The 18,033-nt window shown below is 42.0% G+C and overlaps 1 long non-coding RNA gene across 4 annotated transcripts in view; it reads right to left on the reverse strand.

Annotated features, from left to right (window-relative positions):
- Window positions 1–11,331, reverse strand: part of LOC117366043 — a 53,505-nt gene extending 42,174 nt beyond the window's left edge. For all 4 annotated transcript variants that reach the window (XR_004540489.1, XR_004540488.1, XR_004540486.1 and 1 more), the window contains exons 1-2: window positions 11,279–11,331; window positions 789–892 (exon numbers count right to left, since the gene is read on the reverse strand). This is a non-coding gene — a long non-coding RNA (uncharacterized LOC117366043). The remainder of the gene's footprint in view (window positions 1–788; window positions 893–11,278) is intronic.
- Between the last annotated feature and the right edge of the window lie 6,702 nt (window positions 11,332–18,033).

Genomic DNA, 18,033 nt, shown 5'->3' on the forward strand with positions numbered 1-18,033 from the left:
AGTGGTACCTTGGATTACGAGCATAATCCGTTCCAGGAGCATGCTCGTAATCCAAAATGCTCGTTTATCAAAGCGAGTTTCCCCATAGAAAATAATGGAAACTCGCTTTGATACGTTCCCCCCCCCCCCCCCGATAACTGGCATCGCTCCCCCCCCCCCGCTCACAAAGGCCCTCTCGCTCCAACCGGCACCCCCCTGCGTGAACCGCCCCCCCCCCCGCCCGAACAACTTAAACTTACCACCACCCCCGTCATGCGCAGGCACAGATCGTGTGCCTAGAAGATCTTCCGGCTTCCGCTTCTGCCTGCCTGCCTTGAGCATGCATTTGCGCATGCTCAAGGACTTCTAATTCTCCCTCTCACCGAGATTCTTGGCGAGAAGGAGAATTAGAAGTCTTTGAGCATGCGCGGATGCATGCTCAAGGCAGGCAGGCAGAAGCGGAAGCTGGAAGATCTTCTAGGCACACGATCTAGACGGGGGGGAGGGGTAAGTTTAAGTTGTTCGGGTGGGGGGACGGTTCGCATGGGGGGGGACGGTTGGAGCAAGGGGCCTTTGCGAGCTGGGAGGGAGTGATGCCAGTTATCAGGGGGGGTGCTCGCAAATTGAGTCAACACTTGGTTTGCGAGTCAAAAGTTTGTTGAGTGTTTTACTTGTCTTGCAAAATACTCGCACACTGGGTTACTCGCAAACCGAGGTTTGACTGTATTTTAATATGATATGTACACTGCCTTGAAGTCTGATTTGGCGGTATAATAAGATTTTAATACACTCGAGCCAAGAATACCTACTGGAAATATCCTCCTCCAGAGACTTCAAATACAAAAGCGTCAGGAAAAGAATGTTCTCAGTGATGGCCCCAATGTGGTGGAACTCCCTTCTGAAGGAATTAAAACTAGAAAAGTTTAAGGAATAAAGATTATATTCTTCACAGAACACTTTAGCAAATAAAGAAACATTTCGGAGGAATAGCAACATGGAGGAAACAGCAGGCTTCCCCCTACTTGGAATACGAAAGGGTGAACACACAAATAATACAAAGAAAGGCAAGTATATGACAATACAGAAACAATTATTATTATAGTATATGTACGCAGATGCTCATGCAAATCACCCAGAATTGACTCCCCAGTCATTAGTAGCAGTGTAGATGCTTACAATAAACTTATCTTGCTAATCCTTTAAAAAGCAATTTTTCATTCTTCAATGCAGCATACACTGAGCAAGGAAGAAGAGAAAATCAGCATCAGAGATAGAAGAGCCACAGCACCCAGGCCAATGCCTATATACTGATCCAGTCCTGGTTTTATTATAGTGTACACGGGAATTTGTAACTCCTGTTTTATTAAGGACTATCCCATGTGCTTCTCTATGCATGGTGGAGGGGGGAGAGGGAAGAACTGGATGAGACTCTTTGAGGTGGCTTGAGCAAACTGCCAATCCTAGCCAAAGGGAAGCTGAGTCTGGCTCAGCAGCAGTTATAGAACAAAAAAGGAAGTGGGGAAGGGACACAAGTCAAGCCTCTGTGCAGACAAATCCGTTTATTTATAATGTCAAACAAATTTCAGTTAAAATCACACAAATATATAAGTAAATAAAATGAGGCAGGCATGAGCAGTTATGACAGAGATTCCCAACCAGTTGAAATTTTGGGATATCCACAATCAGCCAATCCAGCTTGTACCCTCAAAGCCTCTGTTGACTTGTAGCTTCTGCTCACTGAAGGGAAGTAAGAATTGTGATTTTGCAGATGCCAGAGTCAGATTAGGAGCAGCTCAGTGTAAGTAGTAAACATGAAGCTAGTTGGAGACCAGTTGGAGGCCTACACGATAAACTCATTCAGGTCTGCTAACTTGCTTAAAAATGGTCTACTAAAGATAAAAGAGCTTTTGTGGGAAACACATCTTTCAGTAGCTTACAGGACACCATTCTCCAGGGTAATTTCACTTATGGAGATCTCTCTTCTCTCTACATTGAACTAATTGACAATAAAAATCATAGTAACTTGTCTTGCAGAGCAGCAAGTTACATACCGTAGTTACAGTCTCCCTGCTCAAAAGAGTTTATAAACTTATTTTGAGGCTAGCAAGGCTGAGGCACTTGCTCAAGGTCATATAATAAGTAGTAGGCAGAGGTAGAGGATTCACAACAGACTGCCTAAGTTTGCAGTGTTACCTTCAGGCATGCTTAGGATAGGAGTAAAATAAAAAAACAAGACTGGATTACAATCTTGGGAATGGTGAAACTGATTCAGACTTCCTCTTTAAACATAGAATATAATGAAGACAGGTTCAGAATCACCTTTGTGACTGTCTTGTTGCCCTGAAACTCCAGGCTGTTAGCAGCAATTTTGGCATAGCCATAAATGAAGTCACTTCCGTGTCACTCACTGAATATAAAATGTACTATATCCTGTTCGCAGGGTATCACTCATGGATAAAACATGTGCATCCCAGAACCCTCTGAATGTGCATAGCATGCAAAACCAGCTAAGCCACTTTAGTTTCCTTAAAAAAAAAAAAAAGAAAAGTAGGGCTGTCTCTAGAAACAGAAATTGAGGCTCAGTCTCAAATAAATCTTGCATCGCATTTTCATTCATCAGCTATTTTGGAGGACTCCTTTTCTGATATTTCTGATAGACCTACTCTTTTACCCCCTCTTTTATGACACCGTGATAGCAGTTTCTAGCATGGGGAGCTGCGCTGAATGGCCCGCGCTGCTCCCAACGCTCATAGGAACTCAATAAGCCTCGGGAGCAGCACGGGCTATTCAGCGCGGTTTCCTATGCTAGAAATTTCGTAAAAGGAGGCCCTTAGTATCATTTGTGTTTGAAAACGATTTATATCTGATCCTAAAACAATTTTTTCACAATTCACGAGCTTTGTTTTGAAGTCAAAAGATTTGGATTTACCCTGATATAACAAAATAACATAACATAACATAAAATTTTATTTATATACCACAAAACCTTGCAGTTCAATGCAGTTAACAATAAAAGAAAAACTGTACAAGTGATTATACAAACTTAAGCTGACAAAAATTTTTTCAACCGAAAAGTCTTAAACAATTTTCTACAATGCTGGTATGAAATAGTTGGTTATCAAAATATAATTCCTTATCCTATGTCGGAGCCTGAAAAGACAATCTATGAAAATCTCTCTTTTTTTTCATATTTTATTTAGTTAGAAATTTGTATACACGATAAAAGATACAACACTCTGAAAACGAATACAACCTTAAAAAAAACTCAGGATAAGAGAGTCTGCTGTGTGGTTTCATTGCAGAGACTGAATGAACCCAACAAAAACAGATCAATATCTACCCCTTCCCCCCTCTCCCCCCCCCCCTCCCAAGCACTCCAGTGTCAAAAATTCAAAAGAGCACTTTGGGCTCCATGGAACAAGCAATCCCAAACAGGAGCCCAAATGGCCCAAAATTTTCTCCAACGGCGAGGGCATGAAAATATTTTTTACATGAACAATCTTTTACAGATGGAAAAGTGAACAATGTAAAATCTAGAGCAGAGGTGCCCAACACGTCGATCTCGATCTACCAGTCGATCGCAAAGGTTACGCCGGTCAATGGCGGAGCCCTGCATTTCCAGTGTTCTCCCTAGCGTCTTTAGCATCTTTTAGCCGGGCGCTCCGCCTGGCTAATTTAGGTGAGCACCCAGCTGTCTTCTTCAAATGACACGCTTCCCCCTCAGCTTCCTCCGGATAACCCCCTGCTCTTACTGTCTCACCTTTAAAGCTAACTACGGCAGCCTGCAGAGCGAACCTAGCAGGCTGCCGTCAGCCTCCACAGCACGTTCCCTCTACCGTGGTCCCGCCCATGATGTCAGAAGAGGTGCATTCTACTTTAAATGATTTTTCCTAATTTCCTCCCGTGAATTTAACAGCCCCTCTTTCTTATCTGAGGTCTACGGAGGAATAAAATTATTTTCTTTTTAGATTGAGAAGCATAGAGTGTGTTTCTTGTTAAAGATTTATTTAATTTTCCTTACTACTGTATCAAGTCTCAATGCTTGTAAATTTCCATTAAACTTATAAATCAAATAATACTTCTGATATTCGCCCTTGGCAAGCTTTTCGTCTTACTTGGAGGCCATTTTGGAACTCACTCCCGCTGTACTTGCATAATTATTTACTGTATCTCTAATTCTACTGGAGGATAGTACACGGTTTGCTTAGTTTCTGCTCATCAAGCACCCTAGTTTTATTTTTTAGTTGGTGGGTGGGTGGGAGGGTTGGAGGATTGGGTGATGGGGGTGTTGGTGGGAATTGATGTTTTCTAAATTGATGATTTGCTTGTTTATCTGTATATTTGTGGTCTTTAATAAAATGATTTGCTCATAAATAAAAGAATAGAATAAAACAGTTAAGCCACTTCCAAAGCAATAATCTATAAGGGAACCCCCCTCCCCCCAAAAACAAACAAACAGTGTTTTGGTTCCAGCCTAAAGTGTTATATTTTATATAGTTCTCAGGTGTATTTTGCCTGTTACAAAATTTGGGGTCCTTTTACTAAGGCGTGCTAGACGTTTTAGCACGCGCTAAATGCCAACGCTACTAACGCATCCATTATATCCTATGGACATGTTGGCGCGCGTTAGCATTTAGCTCGTGCTACATCGGCAACCGCACCTTAGTAAAAGGACTAAGGGCTCCTTTTACGAAGCTGCGTTAGTGGCTTTAGCGCATGCACCTTTTTAGCGCACGCTAACCTCTGCGCCAGCCGAAAAACTACCGCTTGCTCAAGAGGAGGAGGTAGCGGCTAGCGCGGCCAGCAAATTAGCGCGCGCTATTACGGGCGTTAAACTGCTAACGCGGCTTCGTAAAAGGAGCCCTAAATGTTTGAACTACAAAAAGAAGCTGAGCAGAGAATTCCCAGCTTCATGTTCACTGTAGCTTGCAGTTATGGAGGAGATTCCAAACATCTTCCACGTGCCAAGCAGATTTGACATTTCTGGTGAACAACTAGTTTGAAAGGTAGATTTCTTTTTCGTTTCTAGCAAATGACTTTCCCCTAATCTGTCCCCCACTACTATGTACATAATATCCAGTTTAGTGGGGCAGTTATATATTGTGAGCCTGCCAGAACAATTAAGGAAAATACTTAAGAATAACTGATTACTACTATTCAATGTATTGTAAACCACTTTGGGTGAATCTCTTCATGAAATAAAAAAAAATAATTATGGTTACTTTTGCATCTAGTGCTATACAAGACAAATGGTGATTAATTTTTTGTTGGTGTTTGTTTCCCTGTCACTTAATTCTTGTCATAAATTGGTGTTCCTTTTCTTTTTTCTTTTATGTTGTGAACTGCTCTTTTACTGTATAAAGGATATCAGACTAAATAAACTGTAAATCATAAAGTCCAGCCACCAAGAGCTCCCGAAGCACACTACAGGTAAAGAAAGTGTATCTGAAAACTGGGATTTCAGAAGACATGTTTAACACATCTTCTCACGGAATACAATTTTTATCTAAAATCATTTTCCCAGGCACAAAACGCACCATGTATGTTTTTCAGGAATAGTATTTATGTGACAAAAACTCAGTGAGGCCAACAACTTTGCTGGTTGTAAGCATAAACTAGAGAATGACACGGAGACAAATTTTTCCCCCGTCCTCGCAGGAACTCATTTTTCTGTCCTGTCCCCGTGAGTTCATTTCCTGTCCCTGCCCAATTCCTTCAAGCTTTGTCCACATCTGCACAAGCCTCAAACACTTTAAAATCATACGTGTTTGATGCTTGTGTGGTTAAGGCAGAGCTTACAGGCACTCACGGGGACAGAACGGGGAAATTGAGTTCCCGCGGGGACGGAGAAAAGTTTGTCCCCGTGTCATTCTCCAGCATAAACCTCCAATTATTTTAAAAGGAAAAGAAAAAACAACACAAAGGAAACACAAAAACTGTGGTGCCCCCAGACAGAGCAGCAACAACTGTAGTATTTTAGTGTTTCGCTGGGATGTGGCATATATTCTAACAGTGTACTGACGACAATAGCAACATCTCTTGTGTTCAAGTCATCCTTACAAATACTATGTGAAATTCAAATCAACAAAGATAAGTAGAGGCTTGTAACATTTATCATCCAGTTAGTCATCTCTATGTAATATCTTTATTTCCATTTGTCTGTTTGAGCGCACGTGTCTAAGTGTATATGCAAACATTTTTGTGTGCATTTTCCTTTTTAAGACAGCTCTTTCTGCAAGCAGTGACTAATTGCAGACTGCTATTAGGCTGTGATGCAGCTTAGTAACAGCCTGCAGCATCACTAAGAATCTGGCCTTAAGACAGCATAAATGGCTCAAGTCACAGAAATCAGCATCCAAAACAGTGTTAACACCACCAGCGTGAATTTAAGATTTAAGGCTTTGATGAACAGTAGCAGGACAGTCATATGTTAAGTCACTAGCTTCTGCTCAGGCACTCTAACTGAAAAGTCTAGGAGAATCACATCAGAGTGCTTTACAATATTAAGGTGGGGGGAAAAAAAGAGAACAGAATGGAAAAATGACTAAAAGAGGCCCCAGTGGATCTGGTGATTTAAATCTGGCTAGGGAGATTTCAGGATAAAGTCAGTTGATTCTTAAGTGCCAGAGCCCGGCACATACTTTCTACCTGAATGGAAGCACATGAGGGAACCGACTGGGGATGTTGATGGGAGGAGCAAAAATAATCACAGAGGGCATAGGGGAAAGAGCTAGTCAGCTAAATAATTCAGTTGATCTGCTGTACAAATTTCTGTTTTGTTTATCTTCTAAACAATCTAATATAATTTCATGGGGTAAAAAAAAAAACCTACCAGAAGCTAATGGGTTGAGACCAGGAATGCAGATAAATATGATCAAATCTAGACACCTTAAACAATTTGATGAACGTCTATTGAATTAGTTAGAGATATTTCAGTGAGCTCAGAGGCAAACTGAAGTAGAGCTAAGTTGTAATAAATACAGCAACTGATGGCCAAGGTGAGCATGGTTAGTAATCATGCAGGTTCCAAGAGTACGATCTTACATAAAGTATAGGAACAGACTCATACCTGAGGTGATCTGTGCTTTTATGGGACCATCGCAAATCCAGATAAACATCAAGAGGATGCATGGAGCTAAGTGAGTTCTAGTGCAATAGATATGCCATTCTGGACAGTAGGGTATTTTCCTCATGCTCACAAACCATGCAGAAGGAATTCATTCCAGGTTTTCAACTCTTACCTCCTTCTACCAAGGGCTCTGCTGCCCCCTTCAGTTTTTCCTTCTGCATACAAGCCAGAAAGTGTCTTTCTGATCTGATCTGTATATTTCTTTATTATTTTGGGTATTTTTGCAGTTTTTGCAGCTTTCAGTGCACCAGAGTTCCCCAGTTCTGGGGAGAACTTTGCCTGCATGGAGAAGAAGTGACTTGGGTCTGCAGCTGGCAGGTTAATCCCTTAGGGACCTGTTTGGCCAGCCTGCGGAGATCTTTGTGGAGCTCAGGATCCTTACCCTAACACCTTAGCTCGCCTACTGAATTGCAGGGACTTGAGTGCAGGCTGTTAGGTATCCACAGGGGACTCAGTGGGGCTCTTCAGGGTACCGGCTGTGATTTTGCCTCCCCACGTTTATCTGCGGGGTTCCATGGGGTTGAGCATCAGTCCAACTCTGGGCATCCGGAAGATCTCAGCATTGGAGGAATGGCTGATTGAGACAGTTTCTTCTCCCATACCCTACTACATCTTAGAGTTGATGCAGGCTGCAGCTCCTTCAGAACAGTAAGTAATGCTATTATAGCATATGGGCAAAATTGGGGGCAGAGGGCTGAAAATCCTGATTTTATGGTCTTCTGCCACTTCCTATAATATCCCCAACCTCTAAAATCCTATTTTCTGTTAATTTTTTTTTTCTTTTGGATAAGTTGATTTTGAGCCTTTTTTGGCACTACAATGTTGCTGCAGTGGCCATCTTGGATTTCCTATTATTTTTTTCAAAGTTCTCCAGAATCTTCAAAACACCCCATTTTGCCTCAAAACTGGCAGGGATAGAGTCCTCAGGCTCTTTTACCCCTAAGTTATGCCAGAATTGCACTGGATGGTTGCTTGAAGAGCATCCTTGCACCACATGCCACTCAGCACATAAAGGAGAGGTGGGAGCATCTATATTAGCCTCCCCTTTGGTCTCTAGGGCTGAGGAACCATTGAGGTGCCTGTCTGCTGGGAGAAAATCCTTTCCAGAGCTATAGAGCAGTGGCATACCTAAGCACAAGAGCACTCTAGTCCATTGTTCTTCGATCTGAGGCTACGGCAAGGAACAACAAGGTGGACTGTTTCTTCGGTTGAAGATCTGAGCCCGGAAGCAAAGGCCTGGATGCCATAGTCCTTCCATGACCAAAGAGTGAGCTGTTGTATGTTTTGCTTCCATGGCTCATAATAGGACAGATTTGCCACAGAATAGCAAACCACTCTGAGAGAGTAACATAACTTTATTCTTTTATACCGCCACAATCAAATGATTTCTAGGCGGTTTACACAGAAGAAGGCTGGACAATTAACGAAATACAAAAGATTAAAAATACAACAATTTTCTTAAATATACTCAGTACAGAATTTTACTAACAATGGCATCCATATTTAGGAAATGAATTTGTCAAACAAGCCGTCTAAATTACTTTTCGAAATATACCATAAGACGACATAGCTTGACCAATGCATTTACCCAACCAGGACTGCTGTTTACCTGCTTGAAATGCAAGAGTCTTATCCAAAAAAGTCTTATCTGCAACCAGTAATTTTTGGGTAAGTGAATAAATGTAAATTTCTAATTTTCCTCGTTGGACTGTACAACATGAAATGAGATAAAAAATAAGTTGGGAACAATCCCCAAATCAGCTTAAAACAAATACAAGAAAATTTGAATAGTACTCACGCCTCTACTGGCAGCCAATGCAACAAATGACAGTAAGGACTAATGTGGTCATTTTTCTTCAATCCAAATATCAGTTGGACAGCTGTATCCTGCACTATTCTCAATTTTCTCAATACAGTCAAACCTCGGTTTGCGAGTAACGCGGTTTGCGAGAGTTTTGCAAGACAAGCAAAACATTCTCGCAAATCGTAACTTGCAAACCGAGTATTGACTCGATTTGCGAGCACTCCCCTGAGAACCGGCATCGCTCCCCCTGGCTCACAAACGACCCCCGCGTGAACCACCAGCCCCCGCCAGCCCGAACAGAAGCCCCACCCCATCCGGTAGCGGCACGCAGCCCACAGAACGTGCCGGTGCACGAAGATCCCTCCCGCTGCCTGGGCCCTGAGCATCTGCGCATGCTCAAGGCCTTCTGGCTCTCGCTTTGTCCGATGGTCAAGGAACACGCAACAGGAAGGATCCCCGTGCACGTCCCGGGGCTGCGCGCTGGCGCCATATGGGGCAAGGCCTCTGCTTGGGCCGGCGGGGGATGCCGGTTCATGCGGGGGGGGGGGAGCGATGCCGATTCTCGGATGGATCAGTTACTTGTTGCCCAAAAATCTATTTTGAAGCTGCTACCACCATGCTTTCAAAACAGATTTTTGGGCTTTATCAATTCCCTTGAAGAAGCCTGTTGGTGCAAAACTGATTGGGCCTCCATTAGGTTTAAAAAGATAAATGCTTGACGATAGTCTTTTCATAAAGCCAGATTGAACATTATTGTGGTTTTAAGTCCATTGTTGCCAGCTCTTGACTGCTCATTCGAGTATGAGAGAAATAGATATTCAATTATAGAATCATACATATAGTAGTCCTCGTGGCTCTGAATTGGCCAGAGGGACAAAGGTCTCAGACTGCAGATTCAGCCTGATCTTCTTTCCCAGGGACTTTGGTCTTTTGGCATGGCTCTTGAATATGTGACATTAAGAGTGCAAAGGATACTCAGAGGTATTCATTGCTACTCTCCTTACAGCCAAGAAGCCTATGATGGTCTCTGCATTCATTAAGACATGGGAAACTTTTCAGCACTGGGATACAACAGAAAAGGTGGTTCCAATCTCGGTGGTGCTGGCTTTCCCAAAGATAAGAGGTATCAGGACAAGACAGTGGAATTCCGGAAGAGGAATTGGACAGTATTTTTATGTTTATTGAAGCCTGATATATCGTGGTAGCTAACCAGTAGGACAAAGTAGTTCACATATAAAATAAATCAGAAATGCAAGAAAGAGAACATCATATAACAGTAGGAAAGGACGAGGACCAATCATTCATGAAAGGCATAGGGAGAAATGAGGGATAGATCCCAGGAACTTGATCCGTGCCAGACAGCCTATATTACATGGAACCAAAAGCTAACTCAAATGAATATATTTTCAACTAGATTTTAAAATTATATAATGGCTCAGAACAAAAAGACTAGGGGGAAGTGAATTCCATAGTATAGGTGTTGAGAAAAAACCTGAATGATGTGTGGATTCCCATGGGGCAATTTTAGGATCGAAAGGACATGCTGGTGGGTGAGCACAGCACAGAACTCCTCATCCTCACCCTGATCACCAAAATCAAACAGTTACTAAGCACTGGCAGACAGGCAGACTTCTGCAATTCGACATTTTTGCTGCCTTCGACTCCATTGACCACCTCCTCCTAATGAAACTCTCTGAGATAAGAGTGGCGGATACCATTTTAAACTGGTCTTCTCCAACAGCTGGAAAGCCTTCTGCGGAGTTCCACAGGGCTCCCCACTCCCCCATATCCTATTTAACCTGTTCATGAGATCGCTGGGAGACATCAAATTCGAGAATGAGTGCATTATGTCGTATGCAGATGACATTCTTCTCCTCATTCCAGTCTCCAACAACCCAACTGACAGTATCCTCAAAATATCAAACATCATAGAAAGAATACAAACCTGGGCTACAATCCACAAACTTAAGCTAAATACATCCAAAACAAAGTTCTTTACTTTCATACTGCGCAACAGTCAGCACCAACTAGCATAACTCTCCAATCTGGCAAAGCCGTCACAGTAGACAAGACCTCCAAAATCTGGGGCTGTATCCTAGATTCCACTCTAACAATGGACCCACAAATCTCCCACCTCTAGAAAAAAAACCCTCTTCACCATGAGACAACTAAGACTCATCAGACCATTCTTTCATCAACACCATTTTGCCCTAATCGTGCAAATGATGATCCTGCCCCAGCTGGATTACTGCAATTCTTTGTACATGAGAATCATCGCCACCCTTGTCCACAAAATGCAACTCATTCAAAACACTGATATAAGACTCATACTCAAATTAAAAAGATATGACTCGGTCTCCGCTTACCTCAAAGAACTTTGCTGGCTACACATCCCTGCCTGAATAAAATTCAAAACATCATGCATTATACAGTACATGCTCTACGGAAACTTGGCTGCTCCTCTTATTTACCTATTCTCCACGGCTTGGTCCGCCTCTCGCAAAAATCTTACCAGGAAAGAACTGAACCTCCCCACAACAAAAAATCTCAAGTAGAAACAAATTTTCCACTCCATGTTCACTTTTCTGGGAGTGAAAGCTTTGGAACGACCTCACAGAAATTGTCAGAACAGAATCAAAATTACATCACATTTTGGAAGAAACTGAAAACACTCCTTTTTGATACCTGAATCCTATATGGATCTAAGTCCATCTCATGTTTTTCTTCTGTGAACACCGAACAGAAGTATTTGATTAGCACTCTCCACTAAAAAGGTATGAACAGCTATGTGGAAAGTGATGAGGAAAAAGCAAACATGCTAATCAAATACTTCTGTTCGGTGTACACAGAAGAAAAATATGGAGAAGGGCCTTGATTGGTTAGCAAAGTTACACCTGAGAATGGAGTGGATACCGCACCATTCACAGATTTATGAACAACTAGAAAAATGAAGGTGGACAAAGCTATGGGACTGAATGGGATCCATCCCAAGCTATTGAGGGAGCTCCAGGAGGTTCTCGCGGGTCCTCTTAAAGATTTGTTCAATAAATCTTTAGAGACAGGAGAGGTTCCATGGGACTGGAGAAGAGCAGATGTGGTCCCTCTTCACAAAAGTGGTTACAGAGATGAAGCAGGAAACTACAAGCTGGTAAGCCTCACTTCAGTTACTGGAAAAATAATGGAAACGTTGCTGAAGGAGAGGATAGTGAAATTCTTAGAATCTAATGGATTGCAAGATCCAAGGCAACATGGGTATACTAACGGTAAATTGTGCCAAACAAATCTGATTCAATCCTTTGACTGGGTGACCAGAGAATTGGATCAAGGACGTGCGCTAAATGTAATTTACTTAGATTTCAGCAAAGCCTTTGACACGGTTCTTCGTAGGAGGCTCTTAATTAAACTCCATCGGCTGAAGTTAGGGTCCAAAGTGGTGAACTGGATTAGAAACTGGTTGAGACAGATAGACGCCAGAGTGTAGTGGTTAATGGAATTCACTCAGAGGAGGGACAGGTGAGTAGTGGAGTGCCTCAAGAATCAGTGTTGAGACCGATTCTGTTCAATATGTTTGTGAGCGACATTGCTGAAGGGTTAGAAAGTAAAGTATAGTTAGCCTTTTTGTGGATGATACCAAGATTTGTAACAGAGTGAACACCCCGGAGGGAGTGGAAATCATGAAAAAGGATCTGCAAAAGTTAGAAGAATGGTCTAGCATCTGGCAACTAAAATTCAATGTGAAGAAGTGCAGAGTGATGCATTTGGGGGGGGGGGGGGTAGAAATCTGAGGGAATCGTATGTGCTGGGAGGTGAGAGGCTGATAAGCACAAATGGAGAGAGGGACCTTGGGATGATTGTGTCTGAGGATCTAAAGGCGTCTAAACAGTGTGATAAGGCAGTGGCTGTAGCCAGAAGGATGCTAGGCTATTTAGAAAGAGGAGTAACCAGCAGAAGAAGGGAGGTGTTGATGCCCCTGTATAGGTCATTGGTGAAGCCGCACTTGGAGTATTGTGTTCAGTTTTGGAGGCCGTATCTGGTGAAGGATATAAAAAGACTTGAAGTGGTCCCGAGGAAGGCGACTAAACTAGTAAGGGGTGTGAACAAAAAGAAGTGTGAGAAGAGACTGGAAGACCTAAATATGTATAATCTGGGGGAGAGGAGGGACAGGGGAGCTATGATACAGACATTTAAATATTTGAAAGGTATTAATATAGAACCAAATATTTTCCAGAGAAGAGATAATGGTAAAACTAGAGGGCATAATTTGGGGTTGCATGGAGGAAGGAGCAATGTTAGAAAATTCTTCTTCACGGAGAGAGTGGTAGATACTTGGAATGCCCTCCCCCGGGAAGTGGTGGAGAAGAAAACGATAATAGAATTTAAAAAGCGCGGGGTAAACATAGAGGATCTCTAATTAGAAAACGAAGGATGTAAATTAAAGAACTAAGGCCGATATTGGACAGACTTGCATGGTCTGTGTCCCATATAAGGTGATTCAATGTAGGATGAGCTGGGATGGGCATCAATGGGAACTCCATTAACTTGGAACATGAGGATGTTACTGGAAAGACTTTATGGTAGATATCCTGCAAACAACAGGATGTTTGGATAGGCTGGAATGAGCTTAGACAGCAACTTCAGCATTTGGAACCTAGGACAATACCAGGTGGACTTTACAGTCTAACGCCCAGAAATATCAAAGAAGAGACAAGTTAATTTAAACATGTATTTTTAATGAGTATAACTAATGGGCAGACTGGATGGACCGTTCAGATCTTTATTTGCCGTCATTCACTATGCTAGCTATGTTACTATGCAATGAAGCTACTAAGTAGTAGATTTTAAACAAATCATAGAAAATATGTCTTAACTTAATGTGTAATTAAACTCTGGAATTCATTGCTGGAGAAAATGGTAAAAGCAGTTAGCTTAGCAGGGTTTAAAAAGGGGCTGGATAATTTCCTAAAAGAAAAGTCTGTAAGCCAAGTCCATAAGATGGACTTGGGAAAATCCACTTCTTATTTCTAGAATTAGCAGCGTAAAATCTGTTTTACTCTTTTGGGATCTTGCCAAGTACTTGTGACCTGGCTTGACCACTGCAGGAAACAGGATACTGGACTTGGTCTGTCCCAGTATGACAATGCTTATGTTCTTATATAGATAAATATTCCATACCATGAAGATCCCCTCTTCAGAGGATTCTCCTTGTAATTTCTAGTGAATCACAGCAGCTCCCTGTGCCTCAGTTCTAATTCCAGCTCTGCCACTATTGATTGCCTTCCTAACTATATTTAAGTAGTAATAAGAACTGTGTTACCCCCCCCCCCCCCCCCCGATCTTTGTGCACCATCAAACAGCAGAACTAGCAAAAATATGGGTGCCTATATGTACACTAATCAACCAAACTGCAAATAACTCCAACTCTTATCTTGTTAAAAAGCACAGAATATATTAAACTGCTTTATTGAATGACAGTTTTTCTATGAAAATAACTGAGGCCTCCAAGAGCACCATTCCGAGACACAGGTGCATGGTTTGGTCTCTCATTAAAGCTGTATTCATCTTCATTCAGTGGAAACACAAAGAATAATTGAATTCCAGAAATGGAGCGGTACAAGTTGCTCTTACATATTAAAACGCAGCATTTTTATGAGGATTTGAAGGGTTAAGTGCTAAATTTGGAACATGTTTAAACCAAAAGAGATGTAATCAGGGGTGTGCATACGCACAGGGGGGTGAAGCTAAATATATCAATGCCTCCCTCGAGTAACGATGGCGTATGTGCAGACGCCTGCATCAGGAGCAAAGAATAGGACTCTTTGGTCTCCAAGGCAACAATAGCGTCATCAGACGCAGGAGCAGGTAAGTGATGGGAGCCCCTCAACAAGACTGCCAGGAGAAGGAGTGAGGCGATCTCTGCTGGAGCTCAAAGTAGCACAGCATGGAGCTGCCTCTTGGTTTGCTTCTCGGCTTCATTTGCTCTTGCTTGCCCAGTTAAATATGTGAACAATAAACTTCCATCCCTGATGTTTAGGAGTTAGGTGGTCTTACCCAGCTTCTGTCATGGTGGGACAGGCTATAACCCCCCCCCCCCAAAAAAAAAAAAAAAAAAAAAAAAATCTGGCAAAAATATTGGGCCTTAAGCCAGGTTATTACCCTTTCCTCTAAGATAAAAATCAGAACAATGATCCAAAACCAGAAAGTAATCCAAAACAGAGATAAGCCTGCAACTCCTTATTCAGAAGCCTTTAGCATCTTAAAGGCACTTTGTGAAAACAAAGGACCTAGGAGCCACAAATAGCATTGCTCTGTGAGACCTCTAGCCAAACATGTCGGTTTTATATATAATTTTATGAACCTCTCCTAACTACCACCTCAGAATCCATCCTTTCCTTAATGGGTACTGCACAGTGTATCTGGATTGTTCAGTTCTAGCTGTGTTTTTCCTAGTTTTGTGGTCAAACAGGATACTTATTTTTAAAGCACTACTGTCTGTAGGCACAGCTGTACAAGGGTGACAGATTTTTAGGTAAGATAAATCCCTTTCTCAAAGAGCTTGCAATCCTATACGGTACCTGAGGCAACAGGGGAAAAAAAAAGACTCATCCATGCTCACAAGGACACAAGAACATAAAAATAGCAATTCTGGCTCAGATCAATGGTCCATCTAGCCCAGTATCCTGTTTTCACAGTGGTCAATCCAGGTATCAAGTAACTGACAGAAGGAAAGTTAGGATTTGAATCCTGGTTTTCTTGGTTCTTAACTCATTATTGTCAGCCCTAGGGCCTAGGCCACATTTCCAGTTCAACACAACTTGAGCTGAACAATGCATTTTCACACAGCACTAATAATATAGGTAAAAATAAATAAATACAATTCTTCACGTTTATCTAATTTAGAAAACCAAAGAAAGCTAAACCAAAAGTAAAATAACACAATATGTGGAGCCAAATTGTGTTTATTTTTATTAGGTAATTTAGATGCTTAGAAATACAATTATTCATTTTTCTTTTACTTAGCTTGGCAGCTATGTTTTATTTATTTAGATTTTTTTTTATCCCGTCCTCCCAGTAGCTCAGAACGGTTTACAAGTAAACATTCACAATGGAGTGAATTGGACGTACAAAATTATACAGTAGATTTAAATACTTGGACATACGAGACTGTGCAGCAGTTTAGATATAGGGACTATACAGCAAATTAAGAACAGTAAGTTAAATATAAGTAGTTTAGTTTAGATACAAGTTATTTGAGTATAGGCTGAGAGTGGACTATACAGAAATTTAGGCAGAAGATTAGAATGGAGAAAGAAGGGTAGAGGTGGGGTTTAAGGGGGTTGGGTGTAGACTGAGGGTGACCTTTAGTTGAAGAGGAGGGTCTTTACCATTTTCCGGAATGTCATTAGTGAGTTTTGTAGTCTGAGTTCCTGTTCCATCTCAAGCAGAACCTGCCCCATAAAGGGATAATTCACCATAAGCCATCATTCAGAATGATCCAAGAAAAGGTATCCTCTTTCCCCATTTATAACTCTTGCTCTCTCCCTATCTAGTCAACCATGAGAGTGACAACCCATTGGTAGGGTTACCAGATTTTCCTTCGGGAAAATCCAGACCCATGGCCATGTCCTCCAGGACCACCCAGTTCCGCCTCTGTCATGCCCCGTCCCCAGAAGGCATCCGCACATGCGTGGATGCCCAACGTGATTTTGTCGGGAAGCTTTTCAAAACCCGGACAAAGTGCCAGATTTTGAAAAGCCGGCCGGACCCCCGGACATGTCCTCAAAAGGAGGAGATGTTATTTATTTTATTTTAAAAATATCTATACCGTTTAAAACTAAACGGTTTACACGTCCAGGGAAATCCGGACGTCTGGTAACGGTAGCCCATTGGTAGACAAAGGCCCCACACCATGGCTTCCTCTGTAACCAGTACTGTTACATATCGGGGTCAATATTTTGCTGACCACTGCTGGTATTAGTCCTTGTATTCAATACCAGGCCATGTCTGGGCTTTGGCACTGAATAGCTGGTTTATGCTGAGCAGGCTAATGCATAGCCAGATAAGAAGATATTCATAACATAAGCAGCTCTGGGCTACCATATAAAGATAGGTATGTGTTTAAGCTGATTTAAGTGCTGAATACTGGCACTTAACCAGCCAACTACTGACTCTTCCCCCTGAACACACCCAAAATAGCTGGTTTTCATTTAGGCACCAACTACTAATTTTCAGCAATGATAGCTGGCTGGTTAAATGCCACAGAAAATTAGCAGATAACCCCAAACAAGTGATTTAACCGGTCAGCAGCCATTTCTGGCTAGTTAAATTGTTTTGAATATCGACCAGCCCAAGTCCAGCTGGAACCTGGCAACACCATCATAATAGTAACTTTTAAAAACCATTATTCATTAAGAATATAAGACAAAACACTTTCCTTACCTGTTCCTTACTAGGGATATGCAGAAGGAAAAATGCTCAGTTCATTTTAGTTTCCCCCTCCCCCATTTTCAGACCTTTTACTAGTTTGAGTTACACATTTGTTTTAATAAAACTTTACGCTGCATTTTACTAAATGGTACTTGAGGTTTTTAGCGCGGGTTGGCGAGGTAAGAACATAAGCCCAGTATCCTGTTTCTAACAGTGGCCAACCTAAGTCCCAAGTATCTAGCTAGATCCTAAGTAATAAAAGAGATTTTATGCTGCTTATACTAAAAAGAAGAAGTGGATTTCCCCAAGCCATCTCAATAATGGCCTATGGACTTCCCTTTTAGGAAATTATCCAAACTTTTTTAAACCTCAGCTAACTGATTTCATCACATTCTCCTGCAACAAATTCCAGAGTTTAATTACACGTTGTGTGAACATAAGAACATAAGAAATGCCTGCACCGGATCAGACCTTGGGTCCATCTAGTCCGGCGATCTGCACACGCGGAGGCCCAGCCAGGCCTATCCTGGCGAATACCTTAGTTAATGTGGCTTTCAAGAAGATGTGCATCCAACTTGCCCTTAAATCCTTGAATGGTGTTTTTTTCCACAACCTCTTCCGGGAGAGCGTTCCAGGCGTTCACCACTCGCTGTGTGAAGCAGAACTTTCTGACATTTGTCCTGGCCCTGGCCCTGGC

Source organism: Geotrypetes seraphini, chromosome 8, assembly GCF_902459505.1.
Source record: "Geotrypetes seraphini chromosome 8, aGeoSer1.1, whole genome shotgun sequence".
Lineage (NCBI taxonomy): Eukaryota > Metazoa > Chordata > Amphibia > Gymnophiona > Dermophiidae > Geotrypetes > Geotrypetes seraphini.